Below are 13,099 nucleotides of genomic sequence, written 5' to 3'. Positions count from 1 at the left end.
GAACCCGGGGCAGGATGTCATCATCTGTTCCTTTTAAGATAATTTCTCCTACGGCAGATCTTGAAAGTTGGAAAGGATGTCTCCTGACCCCTGGAACAGAAGAAGAATAAGCATCGGTCTGTTCCAAGTGTCACATTAATTTTGAAATGTCTTCCTCTCCTTCTTCTTGTTGTTAGTTGCCATCAAGTCAGCTCCTACTCATGGCAAGCTTATGTACAGTAGAACAAAACATTGCCAGGTCCTCTGCCATCTTTATGATCATTGGTATGTTATCCATAAGCTTTTCACTGGCCAATTATTGACAGTACATCACTAGACCTTTCTTCTTACTTTGTCTTAGTCTGGAAGTTCCACCGCAACATGTCCACCATGGGTAAACCTGCTGGTATTTGAAATACTGGTGGCATAGTTTCCAGCATCATAGCAACATGCAAACCACCACAGAACAAACTGACAGAGGGGTGGTCGTCTTAACTACATTTAAAAACCAGCTCACTGAATTTATTTGGTCACTGGGAAAGTCTGAACCATTTGAATCTTCATTACGTGTCAAATAAAGAAAACTGATGTTAGGAAGTTCTGCAGAAGAGGTGCATACAGAAACCTATTATGAATAGATTTCTTTAAAGCTGAAACTTTATGGGGCTCATTGGCATATTGTTTGGGAACACAGCCAAGTCACTTACCATCATTTTCAAAAGTTTAGTAGGGACTAAACCAAAAGCAAAGAAGTTTCCAGAACAAACTGAATGCTTCGAAGGCCAGCGTAGCAGAGGCAGGGGTTTGGGGACCATGGTTTCAGGGGACATCTAAGTAAATTGGCATAATAAAATCTATTAAAAAAACATTCTGCATACCAACTTGGAGAGAAGCGTCTGGGGTCTTAAACACTAGCAAGCGGCCATCTAAGATGCATCAATTGGTCTCAACCCACCTGGATCAAAGGAGAACGAAGAACACCAAGGACAAGGTAATTACGAGCCCAAGAGACAGAAATGGCCACATAAACCAGAGACTACATCAGCCTGAGACCAGAAGAGCTAGATGGTGCCCAGCTACAACCAATGACTGCCCTGACAGGGAACACAACAGAGAACCCCTGAGGGAGCAGGACAGCAGTGGAATGCAGACCCCAAATTCTCATAAAAAGACCAGACTTAATGGTCTGACTGAGACTAGAAGGACCCCGGTGGTCATGGCCCCCAGACCTTCTGTTGGCCCAGGACAGGAACCATTCCCAAAGCCAACTCTTCAGATATGGATTAGACTGGACAATGGTTTGGAGAAGGATGCTGGTGAGGAGTGAGTTTCTTGGATCGGGTGGACACTTGAGACTATGTTGGCATCTCCTCCCTGGAGGGGAGATGAGAGGGTAGAGGGGGTAAGAAGCTGGAGAAATGGACGCAAAAAGAGAGAGTGGACAGAGGGAGCAGACTGTCTCATTAGGCAGAGAGCAATTGGGAGTATGTAGCAAGGTGTATATAAGTTTTTGTGTGAGAGACTGACTTGATTTGTAAACTTTTGCTTAAAGCACAATAAAAATTAAAAAAAAAAAAAGTTAAGTTAGAACTATGGACTTACCTGAAACCATATGAATAATAGCTTGATTTTCTTCCTTTACTTTCCAATAGCTCAATCTTACAGAGCTTAGAGGTTGTACAAATTCTCTCTACTATGCTTTTGTCATATGGTTTTAATTTAAGGAAAGAGGTACTAAAGTGTGAGTATTACCCAAGTCATTTATAGTAATGCAAAACTTGGCTCAGTAAGCCAATCAATAGTCTCCATAAGGCCTGTGCCAGATATAGAGACAGTTACAAAAAGTCATTATCTAATTAGGAAATATCTGCTCAGACACAAAATTTCCAAGTGACCTTAGCTGACAGTTCTCTTAGCCCAGAAAGCATGATAAAAGACAGTCCTTGAAGCAGAATTCAAACTAGGGCACTTCTTTGCAACATCATGCAGCATAGAAAGAACTGCCTAATGGAACTTCCCAATTTCATTTTGCCCTTCTGTTTGGCAGTGCCCCAAGAAAGTGACCCAGAATGATCTACAGTAACCCTGAGTAAAGCTCAAAGAACCCTCAAATGTCCCTGTACTTAGATTCCACCTGAATCCATTCCATTATGATAATAGATGGTGTTTCTTATCATAACTACTAGACTGTCTCCTGTCCCCACCCCAACCCCTTTTAACAGAGCAAATGAAATTACTGCTATTTGTAGTCCTTAGTGGATGCAAGTGTATAATATGTCCTGTAGAAAAGGCAAATAAATTTAAAAGAAGTAGGAAACAGTATTACCTTATAAAATATTACTTTCCCAGCTGGAGAGCCCAGATTTTGCTCAGTTCAGCAGGACCCCTGCCCTAGGATATGAGGAGGTGCTCTTCTCAGCACAGTAGGGTCTCTTGGGCTCCTTTTGGGTTAACAGATGTCTTAGCTTCCTAGTGCTGTTGTAACAGAAATACCACAAGTGGGTGGCTTTAAAGAACAGAAATTAATTTTCTCACAGTTCTGGAGGTTAAAATCCAAATGGTTGAAAGTCTTGGCCGTGTTGATTCCTTCCTTGCAGCCACAGGGGCTCCCTGACTCCTTGGCTTGCAGAAGATCCTCACATGGGGTCTGTCTTACTCCGTGTGTGCTTGTGTCTGTCTAACCTACTCTTTATAAAACTCACACATGATCAGATTTAGAACCCGCCTGCCTTAGTCATCTAGGGCTGCTATAATAGAAATACTACAAGTGGATAGCTTTAACAAAGAGAAGTTTATTCTCTCACAGTCCAGTAGGCTACAAGTCCAAATTTAGGGTGCCAGCTCCAGGGGAAGGCTTTCTCTGTCGGCTCTGGAGGAAGGTCCTTGTCATGCATCAGTCTTCCCTTGGTCTGGGAGCTTCTCTGCACAGAAACCTCAGGTCCAAAGGACACACTGTGCTCCCAGTGCTGCCTTCTTGGTGGTATGAGGTCCCCATGTTTCTCTGCTCACTTCTCTCTTTTATATCTCAAAAGAGATTGGCTTAAGACACTATCTAATCTTGTAGATCTCATCAATGTAATCGCCACTGATCCATCTCATTACATCATAGTGATAGGATTTGCAACACAGAGGGAAATCACATCAGATGATAAAATGGTAGACAATCATACAATACTGGGAATCATGACTTAGCCAAGTTGACAGATATTTTGGGGGGATACAATTCAATCCATGACACCACGTTACTCAGTATGATCTGATTAACATAACAAAGAAAGCCCTCTTTCCAAACAGGATGACATTCACCAGGTACGAGGGTTAGGACTCTGGCACATACTTCAGAGGGACACAGCTCAATCCATAACAGTAGATACCCTCAGTAATGAGGTGCTGTCAGTGTGGGATAGTTGGGCATAACCAAGTCTTGTGACACTTCTGAAAGTTAGCCCTACTGGTCAGTCAGTGGTGAGGCAAGGGACAGGTGGAGCCCAGGTTCATCCTGTGTGCAGCCTGGAGGAGGGCCAGAGTGCAGGAGGTGGGAAGTTTCCAATGCATGAAGACTGGATGGTCTGGGATGAAGACACCATTCAAGGCAGCTTCCAGGCACATGAGAAGACCCTGCACTGGGCCCTCTCTCAGCCCACGTCCTCTCCCCACACACACACTCTCCTGACAGTCTCCCCTCCCCATTCTGAGAATTCCCTCCTGTTTGGCTCCCAGGTAACCGGGTCTTATTCCATAACCATTGCTTGCTTCTCCCTCGTCTCTATTCTCTGTTAGTTTCTACTGCTCACCCTCTTTATGCCCTTCCCAAACAGCCGTGTTCTCTTCTTTCCTTTCACAACAGATCCTGGTTTGTCCATTTAAACCACCCCAATCACTACCAGCAAGAAGGAAATCTGGGCCCCTTTTTCTCAAGGGTCCAGAAGGCTCCGTCTTCAAAGCCCTTTGAAAACCTTCTAATAGACCCAGATTCAACCTACAATCCTGTCCACCGGGGAAGGCTGAAAAGCCCACATTAAACACACACTCCCAGGTAACCAAGTATTCACTAGAATTTTTCATCAGGAAAACACTGTTTGCCCCCAAAACAATCCCCAAAAACAACATGTGGAGTTTTTTTTATATCAAAGAAGTCCTTCACCTTTTTGATGACCGTATGTCTGAATGAAATCATGATTTCCCGTTTACATAACTTTCAGACATCTTATAAGACCTGTTTGAAGGACTAAAAGGGAAGTAGGTGGGCGGGACACTCACAAGCTGACCAAAGCTCTTTCTAAAACGGGTTTAGGTTCACTCAAGCACAAGGAGCTATCAATGCCCTAAGTGTCTATGCCACAATGTTGTCATAATTTTTATTGTAATAATTTTTTCATGACCACTTTTTTTATGACAGAAATGCATCACTAATTTTATGTTACATATTCAGGTATTTAATTTATCATTTTTAATGATTAAAATCTTTATATGATTATCTCAATGGCAGTAGAAAACACGTCTAGTAAAATTCAACAGCCATTATTGATTTAAAAGACTAACATGCTGGATATAGAAGAGCAAATGCAATCTAGATATTAAAAATATAAAAAAGAATATATGACTTTTAATGGAGAAATAGTATAAGCATTTTCTCTCCCTCATAAATACAGAGCAAGACAGATATGGCCACTACGAACATTTACAATGTTGTAATCAGTTTTGTTTGGAAATATTTTTACTTTTTATCAACAATTTTGCCTAACAATTGTTGAACATGCACTGCCATTTCTAGGCAATATTTAATTCTCACATTTCCCTATTAAGTAATTGCTATTAATATCTCCATTTCATAAACAAGGAAAAGGAAGCTCATAGAGTTAAGAAAGGATCAATTCTGAATAGTATAATTTCAGGGTTATCAATATAAATATCTTTAAGGCTCTTGATGCGGAAGCTCATTTGCTTTCTGGAAAGTTTATACCCATTTATACCACACTTATATGTACATCCCAGCTGTCTACAAGGCCATCCTTTCTATCACACACTTACCAAAACACTGAGTATTGTCTTCTAAAATATTTAACAATTGGATAGAGGAAACTGGTGTTTTACTGTGATTCTTTTTAATTCTTTTTAACGTTCTGTTTTCTGCATTTAATTTTGTAATCCTTCTGAATTTTAAGGGGAATAAACATGGTACCCACCTTGCATCTGTGGAGGCTTGCATGTTGCTATGATGCTGGAAGCTATGCCATCAGTTTCAAATACCAGCAGGATCACCCATGGTGGACAGGCTTCAGCAGAGCTTCCAGACTAAGACAGACTAGGAAGAAAGGTCTAGCAATCTACTTCCAAAAATTAGCCAGTGAAAACCTTACGGATCACAGCAGAATACTATTTGTAATAGGGCTGGAAGATGAGACCCCTAGCTGGGAAGGCACTCAAAATACAGAGGCAGCAACAACTGGCTTGAGCATACCAACAATCATGAAGATGGCACAGAACCAGGCAGCATTTTATTCTGTTGTACGTTGGGTCGCCATGACTCAGAGCTGACTGGATGGCAACTAACAATACAATAATGAATGTGGTATAAATCCTCCACAAATAGATTAAATACTTCAAATTTTGCCTGGAGCCTGCCTTAGCTAATTTGTTTTTAAAAGTAGAAAAGGGAGAAGCTAAAAGTACCAGCCCTTCCCACATGTTTATTGCTGGCTCCAGGAAAAGGAATAGCTTCTTTAATCTGAGAAACCAGAAAGCAGTTAGCTTCTGTTCCTCTTGCCAACAGCCCGAGTGTCAGCATCAGTGTCAGCAAGAGAAACCCAGAGTGACAGACCCATGTGGACTGTCACAGCCTCTCAGTATGTATGTGTCTAAATGAGCCTGAGCCTCACTCTGTGTTTTTCTCCTCTTCACACATAAACTCAATGCTAGTGACTGTCATATTACATCCTAAAAATTTTATGCAACTTAATGAATATGCAGTTATCAAACATTCAAACCTCAATACCTGTGTTCAAGTATAAGGAAGCGGGTCAAATGGAGGAGCCCACTCCTGCTGCAATGCTTTTCACACTGCATCAAAGTGTTGCATCAAACAGGATGACGGGTGGATGTTGCAAGGAGCTGGGACCACAAACCGTTTGCTACCACCATGAGGCATCACAGAACCTCACTGAGGCCTCTCCCTCAACCCCTTCCTGGCAAACAGTGTCTGACATCTTACAGAGGGCAATGCTTTTCTGGAAAGACTGCAGCTCTAACTAAAATCTACTACCAAGCAAGAGAAAAAATCAGATTACTAGTTAGATTAGAGTGCATTTGAATTCTCAAGTACAATGACTCCCAAATGCAAACCATTGTTTTCACCCAGCTCTAACCTGCACAGCTAAAAGGCACTGAGAGGCAGCCTCCCGGCTTTGGCCTGTTTGTGTTAGGGTAGAGACTCTCTGCCAAAGAACACCACCACTAGGTGTGTCCTCAAAAAGCTGTATGTTCCAAGAGATGATTTAAAGACTCCTCATTTAAAGACTTTAAAGAGCAATGTTCAGATGAGAAGTCTATTAGCTTTATATTGCTGCTAGAACAAATCAATCTAAATTTATTTTCTTACAGTTCCGAAGGCCAGAAGTCTGAAACGGGTCTCACTGGGCTAAAATCAAGGTGTCAGCAGGGTTGCGTTCCCTTCTGAAGGCTCTAGGGAAGAATCTGTGTTCTTGCCTTCTCCAGGTTGTAGAGACTGCCCACATTCCTTAGCTCACGGTCATCCCTCCATCTTCAAAGCCACAATGCCAGGATGAGTTTTCTCACGCTATCATCTCTCTGGCCTTTGTCCACATAAAAGGACTCTTGTGATTATACTGGGTCCACCTGGATAATATCAAGGTCAACTGATTAGTAACCTTATTTCCATCTGCAACCTTAATTCCACCATTGCTAAGTAACATATCACATTCTCTGTTTTCAGGAATTAGGAAAACCTCTTTTGTTGTTGTCAGTTGTCATCTAGTTGATTCCGACTCATGGTGACCCCGTGTATTACAGAGTAGAACTGTTCCATAGGGTTTTCTTGGCTGTAATCTTTACAGAAGCAGATTGTCAAGCATTTTCTCCCATGGTGCCACTGGTTGGGTTCGAACCACCAACTGTTAGGTTAGCAGTCGGACTGCAAACTGTTTGCACAACATAAACCTGAAAACATCTTTACCCAGTGCCATCGAGTTGATTCCGACTCATAGCGACCCTATAGGACAGAGTAGAACTGCCCCATAGAGTTTCCAAGGAGCGCCTCACGGATTCGAACTGCTGACCCATTGGTTAGCAGCCGTAGCACTTAACTGCTTTAGGGAGGTGTTATTCTGCCTACCACAAGTGGAGACACCAAAACTTAAGATTTGTTAACTCTCATCCTCACAACAACTTGCAAGGTGGAAAGTAAGAAACTGAGCCTTTGAAAGCAAGATATTCTGTTAGCAAGAGGCAGAGCTGGAACAGGGCCCGGATCTGTTTTGAAGGCCTATGCTCATCCTCCACGCCATGTTCCCACCCCGGAGGCAATCCGGCTCCATCTCCTGAATCCCTGTACCAGATGGAGGATGAAGAATGTCCACCAGGAATACCATCATCCCTCAGGAACGGTAGGTCATGCTGGGATGAGAAAGAGCCAGAGCTGGACTCTACAGCTGTCCCTTGATATCCACAGGAGATTGGTTCCAGGACCCTCACAGATATCAAAATCTGAGGATGCTCAAGTCCCTTATATAAAATGACAGTATTTGCATATAACCTACACATATCTTGCCGTGTACTTGAAATCATCTCTAGATTACGTATAATACGTAATACAATGTAAGTGCTATGTAAATAGCTGTTATACTGAATTGTTTAGGGAATAAATGACAAGGAATAAAAAGTCTGTACATGTTCAGTACAGACGCAACCATTGTAGGGCTAACTACAAAGTACACAGCAGCAACAATGTAACATTTTTTTCAAAATATTTTCGATCCTCAGTTGGTTGAATCCGTGATGTGGAACCCACAGATATGGAGGGGTGACTGTACTTCGTGTTGCATTGCAACTACCGCATGACTGGGCAATTTGCTAAAACTTCAGGGTCTCAAGATCTATTATGAATTGAATTGTGTTCACCAAGATACGCTGATGTCCTAACCCCTAGTACCTGTGAATGTCACCTTGTTTGAAATAGGATCTTTGAAGTTGCTATTAGTTAAATTAACACAAGGTCATACCAGAGTAGAGTGGGTCATAATCCCACCTGACTGGCGTCCTATAAATAGAAACAGAGAGACACAGGGCCTTGCGGATGACAGAGTTCTGCTATAGCTGCAAGCCATGGACCATCTGTAGCTACCAGAAGTTGGGAGAGAGGCATGGAACAGATTTTCTCTCAAAGCCTCGGAAGGCATCAACATGGCCAACACCCTGAGCTCAGAATCCTAGCCTCCAAAACCGTGAGACAATAAATCTCTGTTGTTTAAAACCATTTATTTTGTCGCTGGGTTGTCAGGCGCCGTCGAGTCAGTTCCAACTCATAACTACCCTATGTGCAACAGAACAAAACACTACCTGGTCCTGCGCCATCCTCATGATCATTGTTATGCTTGACCCCATTGTTGTGGCTACTGTGTCAATCCATCTCATTGAGGGTTTTCTTCTTTTTGACTGACCCTCAATTTTCCAACCATGATGTCCTTCTCGAGGGACTGGTCCCTCCTGATAACACGTTCAAAGTATGTGGGATGAAGTCTGCCCATCCTCCCTCCTAAGGAACATTCTGGCTGTACTTCTTTCAAGACACATTTGTTCCTTCTTCTGACATTCCATAGTATTTTCAATATTCTTTACCAACACCATAATTCAAAGGCATCAATTCTTCAGTCTTCCTCATTCACTGACCAGCTTTCACATACACATGAGGCGACTGCAAATATCATGGTTTGGGTCAAGTACACCTTAGTGCTCAAAGTGACATCTTTGCTTTTCAACATTTTAAATAGGTCTTTTGCAGCAGATTTGCCCAATGCAATACGTCATTTGATATCCTGACTGCTGCTTCCATGGGCACAGATTGTGGATCCAAGTGAAATGAAATCCTTGACAACTTGCTTATTGGTCCAGTTGTGAGGATTTTTGTTTTCTTTACACTGAGGTGCAATCCATATTGAAGGTTGTAGTTTTTGATCTTCATCAGTAAGTGCTTCAAGTTCTCTTCGCTTTCAGCAAACAAGATTGTATCATCTGCACATCGCAGGTTGTTAATGAGTCTTTTTCCAATTCTGATGCCACGTTCTTCTTTATATAGTCCAGCTTCTCAGATTATTTGCTCAATATGCAGATTGAATAAGTACGGTGAAAGGATACACCCTTGACACACGCTTTGCCTGACTTTGAACAGACAGTATTCTCTTTTTCTGTCCAAATGACTGCCTCTTGGTCTATGTATAGGTTCCTTATGAGAATAATTAAGTGTTCTGAAATTCCCATTCTTTGCAATGTTATCCATAATTTGCTATGGTCCGCACAGTCAAATGCTTTTGCATAGGCAATAAAACAGGTAAACATCTTTCTGGCATTCTCTGTTTTCAGCCAGGATCCATCTGACATTAGCAATGATATTCCTTGTTCCACTTTCTGTTCAGAATATAGCTTGAATTTCTGGCAGTTCCCTGTCTATGTGCTGCTGCAACCATTTTTGAATTATCTTCAGCATAATTTAACCTGCATGGGATACTAATGATATCATTGATAATTTCCAAATTCCATCGGATCACCTTTCTTTGGAATGGGCACAAATATGGATCTCTTCTAGTCAGTTGGCCAGGTAACTTCTTCCAAATTTCTTGGTATAAACAAGTGTGCACTTCCAGTGTTGCATCCATTTGTTGAAACATCTCAGTTGGTATTCCATCAATTCCTGGAGATTTGTTTTTCACCAATGCCTTTCAGTACAGCTTGGACTTCTTCCTTCAGTACCAATGGTTTCTTGATCCTATGGTATTTCCTGAAATGGCTAAACATCGATCAATTCTTTTTGGTACAATGACTCTGTGTATTCATTCCATCTTTTTTTGATGCTTCCTGCGTCGTTTAATATTTTGCCCGTTGAAACCTTCTATTGCAACTCGAGGCTTGAATTTTTCCTTCAGTTCTTTCAGCTTGAGAAATGCCAAGCATGTTGTTCCTTTCTGGTTTTCTAATTCCATCTTTGCACATTTCATTATAATGCTTTACTTTGTCTTCTTGAACTGCCCTTTGAAATCTTCTATTCAGCTCTTTTACTTTTTCATTTCTTCCATTTGCTTTTGCTACTCTACATTCAAGAGCAAGTTTCAGAGTCTCTTCTAACATTCATTTTGGTTTTTTATTTCTTTCCTGTCTTTTTAATGACCTTTTGCTCTCTTTGTGTATGATGTCTCTGATGTCATCCCACAACTCATTTGGTCTTTGGTCATTAGTGTTCAATGTGTCAAATCTACTTTTGATATGATCTCTAAATTCAGATGGAATATACTCAAGGCTCTCGTGGGCTTGTTTTAATTTTCTGCAGCTTTAGCTTGAACTTTCATATGACCAACTGATGGTTTGTTCTGCAGTCAGCTCCTGGCCTTATTCTAATTGATGATATTGAGTTTTTCCATCGTCTCTTTCCACTAGATGTAGTCAATTTGACTCCAGTGTATTCCATCTAGTGATGTCCACATGTATAGTAACCATTTATGTTATTGAAAAAGGTATTTGCAATGAATTAAGTCATTAAAAAAAGTCATTAGTCTTGGAAAATTCTATCATGTGATTTCCCACATCATTTCTATTACCAAGGCCACGTTTTCCAATTACTGATCCTTCTTCGTTTCCAACTTTCACATTCCAATCACCAGTAATTATCAATGCATCTTGATTGCATGTTTCATCAATTTCAGACTGCATAAGTTGGTAAAAATCTTCAATTTCTTCATCTTTGGCATTAGTGGTTGGTGTGTAAATTTGAATAACACTCGTATTAACTTAGTCTTCCTTGTAGGTGTATGGATATTATCCTATCACTGATAGTGCTGTACTTCAGGACAGATCTTGAAATGTTCTTTTGAGAATGAATGGAACGTCATACCTCTTCAAGTTGTCATTGCCGGTATAGTAGACCACATGATTGTCCAATTTCAAAATGGCCAATACCAGTCCATTTCAGCTTACCAATGCCTAGGATACCAATGTTTATGCATTCCATTTCATTTTTGACAATTCCCAATTTTCCTAGATTCATACTTTTTACATTCCATGTTCCAATTATTAATGGATATTTGTAGCTGTTTAGTCTCATTTTGAGTCATGCCACATCAGCAAATGAAGGTCCTAAAAGCTTTACTCCATCCATGTCAATAAGGTTGACTCTACTTTGAAGAGGCAGCTCTTCCTCAGTTGTATTTTGAGTGCTTTCCAACCTGAGGGGTCATCTTTTGGCACTATATCAGACAACATTCCACTGCTATCCATAATGTTTTCACTGGCCAATTATTTTCAGAATTAGATGGCCAGGTCCTACTTAAATTGTTTTATCTATTTTAGATACTATTGATTGACTTTGTTACAGTGGAAAAAAATCTAACCTATTCATTTCCTATCCCCCTTTCCTGTCTAATATTTCCCTGGTATAAATATGTAAAAGGAATCCCTGGGTGAGTTAACTGCTGGACTATTAATTGAAAAGTCGGCAATTCAAATCTAGCCAGAGGTGCCTCAAAAGCAAGGCCTGGCAATCTGCTTCCAAAAGGTCACAGTCTTGAAAACCCTATGGAGTACAGTTCTACTCTGCACAACTGGGGTTGCCATGAGTCAGAATCGGCTTGAGGGCAACTAACAACAACAGGTATGTGAAGTCTAATATTGCCCCTGCTCAGTGACTTGTGCACTATGACCAGTCCCTTTATGGTATAACTCTTCATTTTTCCTAGAATAAATATTTGCTTTGTTTTTTATCTGCGAAATATTTTATGTATCTATGGCTAATTTTTTCCTAATACTTCATTTCTGTCATGTGCCTATCAATAATACTTTGCAGACACTGAAAAGTGTCAGTCATTTTTTACATGTTTCCTGGAGACTTCTATCCTCCTACTCCAAACCAGACTGTTTTCTGCCCAGGCCTATTGCACAAGTTTTATCCTGTCATTTTCTTTCACTGTCATCTCAGGACTTTTCTTTTACCATTCACCTGTGTTAGACCCTCTGGTTCCTAGATCCCATGTTGGCCCCTTTTTGGTTTACTCCTTTGTTTTGGTGGAGCACATGCTTTAGTAGTTTTCTAAGAAAAATATACAAGGAAGATCATTGTTCTGAGGGCTTCTATATCTGAAAATGGAAACCCTGGTGGCATAGTGGTTAAATGCTACAACTGCTAACCAAAAGGTCAGCAGTTTGAATCCACCAGGTGCTCCTTGGAAACTCTATGGGGCAGTTCTACTCCATTCTATGGGGTTGCTATGAGTTGGAATGGACTTGACAGCAGCTTTTTTTTAATGTATCTGAAAATGCCTTTATTTTAACCTCAATGTGTGTAGTTACAGAATTCCTAATTGAAGACATTGTCACTCAAAACTTAAAGGTTTTGTTTCATTATCTCCTAAATTCTGTTGTTTGATATTTATTGATCTAATGCCAGTCTGATTCATGTTCTTTTGGGGACTGATCTTTTTCTCTCCAGAAACTTTTAGAATCATTGAGCTTTGATGTGGGTCTTTTTTCATTTGTTCTGCGGGGAACTCAGTGAGCCCTGTTATCAGGGAAGTCAAGTCCTTCAGTTTTGGGAAATTATCTCATTTTATTGCTTTGATGAGTTCCTCCCGTCTTCTCTATTCCCTTTTATGAAACCCTTATTGGCATGTTTTTACACAAATAACATGTGTGTTAAACTTATTTTTACATGTTGCTGTAAAAAAAAAATTAGCGTTTTGCACTTATGAAAATACCTCACGGGGGAAGACCTCAATTGGCAAAACAACGTATAATAAGCATGTTATTTGCATAAAAATATGGTAGTTCATACTGGACCTCTCAAGCTGTCTTGTTTTCCTCTCATTTTTTTCATTGCTTCAACTTCACTTCTATTTCATATGAG

General features: G+C 40.6%; 1 protein-coding gene across 2 annotated transcripts in view; it reads right to left on the bottom strand.

Annotated features, from left to right (window-relative positions):
* Window positions 1-13,099, bottom strand: part of RUBCNL (rubicon like autophagy enhancer) — a 162,932-nt gene that overhangs the window by 45,534 nt on the left and 104,299 nt on the right. The window contains exon 12 of one of the 2 annotated variants that reach the window (XR_007513176.1): window positions 6,758-6,834. The exons of the other annotated variant lie outside the window; for it this stretch is intronic. The gene's annotated coding sequence lies outside the window, so the exon portion shown is untranslated. Of the gene's footprint in view, window positions 1-6,757; window positions 6,835-13,099 lie in introns of those variants that run through there. 2 annotated transcript variants of the gene reach the window in all.

The sequence above is a fragment of the Elephas maximus genome, chromosome 14, assembly GCF_024166365.1.
Source record: "Elephas maximus indicus isolate mEleMax1 chromosome 14, mEleMax1 primary haplotype, whole genome shotgun sequence".
In the NCBI taxonomy this organism is placed as follows: domain Eukaryota; kingdom Metazoa; phylum Chordata; class Mammalia; order Proboscidea; family Elephantidae; genus Elephas; species Elephas maximus.
Note: the sequence above shows the minus strand (reverse complement) of the source record. Positions and strands in the feature narration are given on the sequence as shown.